This window comes from Phyllostomus discolor, chromosome 13 (genome assembly GCF_004126475.2).
Source record: "Phyllostomus discolor isolate MPI-MPIP mPhyDis1 chromosome 13, mPhyDis1.pri.v3, whole genome shotgun sequence".
NCBI classification, from domain to species: Eukaryota; Metazoa; Chordata; class Mammalia; order Chiroptera; family Phyllostomidae; genus Phyllostomus; species Phyllostomus discolor.
Window position 1 is genome coordinate 3,129,520 of NC_040915.2, and position 1,985 is coordinate 3,131,504.

The window sequence follows — 1,985 nt, forward strand, 5'->3', positions numbered from 1 at the left end:
TAGATTCACAGGGACATCCTGCAGCTTTCTGAAGCTTATACCTTGCAAACACTCTATATATCATATGGTCACCCTTGGACCTCAGTTAATGACCTTCAGAACCAGAGCCATTCCTATCAGAACCAGTTACACAGAGAACCCGACTGATGCAATGCCCACACAGCAGCAGCATACAGCCCATAATCTGAAAAGAACACTTAGCCCACCACCTTGTCCACTTCCAAGATGGCAGTGCCCATGCACACTGGGTCATCCAAGATGGTGGCACCCATGCATGCCGGGTTGTCCAAGATGGTGATGCCCATGCACGCTCAGCCCTCCACGGTGGGGAACTCACGTGGTTCATCATCCATTTTACCCAAAATGGCGGCACAATCACATGGCTTGCTGTCTGACTCTCAACATACATGCAGGCTTGGCTCACAGAGCCTAGAGGTTTGCTTCCTCCCCAAACCTGAGCACAGGTTCCCTTAGTGCCACCTGGGCTCACTGAAACTGTTAATGAGCAGACAGGGGCAACCTGGGAGCAGCATACTAAACAAACCATTATCCACAACTCCATTGTATAAAGAAGGGGCCCAGCCCACCAACCTGCCTCTGAGCAGAAGCTGGCTGCACCTCCCACATATATAGGTAGATCTTGGGAAATCTGCCAGGGACATCTTTGCCAAGGCTATGGATTTAGTTTAATAAAACTCAATTTGAAAACAAAATCTGAGACTAGAGTGAAATTTACAGGCTCAGATCCAGCCAACACTGAGAGCCCCAAAGTGATGGGCAGTCTGGAAACCAAGTCTGGATGGACTGGATAGGTCTGACGCTTACGGGGAAATGGAACGCCAACAACACACTGGGCACAGAGGTGGCTGTGCAAGATCCACTTGCAGGTGGACTGCAGCTGACCTTATATTCATCCTTCTCACCAAACACTGCAGGTGGAAATGCTAAAATTAAGACAGGGTACCAGCAGAAGCTCATCAACCTGGGCTGCCAGGTGGGTTTTGACCTCGCCAGGTCTTCCATCTGGAGTGCTATGGTGCTGGGTTACGAGGGCTAGCTGGCTGGCTGGCTAGCAGATGAATCCTGAGACTGCAAAGTCTCAACTGACACAGAACAACTTTGAGGTTGGGTACAGGACTGATGAGTTCCAGCTTCACACTATGTAAGTGATGGAACAGAGTTTGGTGGCTCCATTTATCAGAAGGTTAACAAGAATTTGGAAACCATAGCTCATCTCACCTGGACAGCAGAAATAGTAACACTAGCTTGGGGATAGCAGCCAAGTATCAGATGGCCCCTGATGCCTGCTTCGGGGCTGCAGTGAAGGACTCAGGCTCTACAGATTTAGGACATGCAGGCACTAAAGCCAGGTGTCAACTGACACTGTCTGCTCTGCTGGCTGGCAAGAATTTCAACACTGGTGGCCACGAGTTTGGTCTAGTACTGGAATTTCAAGGATAAAAAAAGACTATACAATCGTTAATTTTTTAAAAAATTTTAGAGAGAGGTGAAAAAGGTGGAGAAAGAGAGAAACATCAATGTGAGAGAGAAACATGTATTGGGTGCCTCTCCTGTAGCACCCCAACCAGGAGGAATCTGCAACCTTTGGCTTTGAGGGATGACACCCAACCAACTGAGCCACACCAGCCAGGGCACAACCATTTGATTTAAACTATTTTTCAGCATAGCTACCTTCAGAATTTAGTGTGCCTTTTTGTTGGGAACTGCCCTGCCTGGTTTCAGAAGCTGTAAGCCCCCCAAAGGCTAAGACTGAGGGAGCAACCTTTGGACCGTAAGCCACTAAGGAGACAAAGCTTATCTCCCTGGCAGGAGCACTGCTTCTGCTCCTTTTACTTCATCCATAACTGGCCGCCAATGCTTGGTCGGTTAGCCAATGATGAGTAAGATTCCCCAAGTGGGGAACAACCTAAGACAGACACAATCATGTGGAAGGCCCCCAAGAAAGGACTTGGGGGGCTACAGCA

The 1,985-nt window shown here is 48.8% G+C and overlaps 1 pseudogene; it reads left to right on the plus strand.

The window, feature by feature from the left end:
• The first annotated feature begins 225 nt into the window (after positions 1–225).
• On the plus strand, positions 226–1,461 carry LOC114510366 (annotated as a pseudogene).
• The last annotated feature ends 524 nt before the right edge of the window (positions 1,462–1,985 follow it).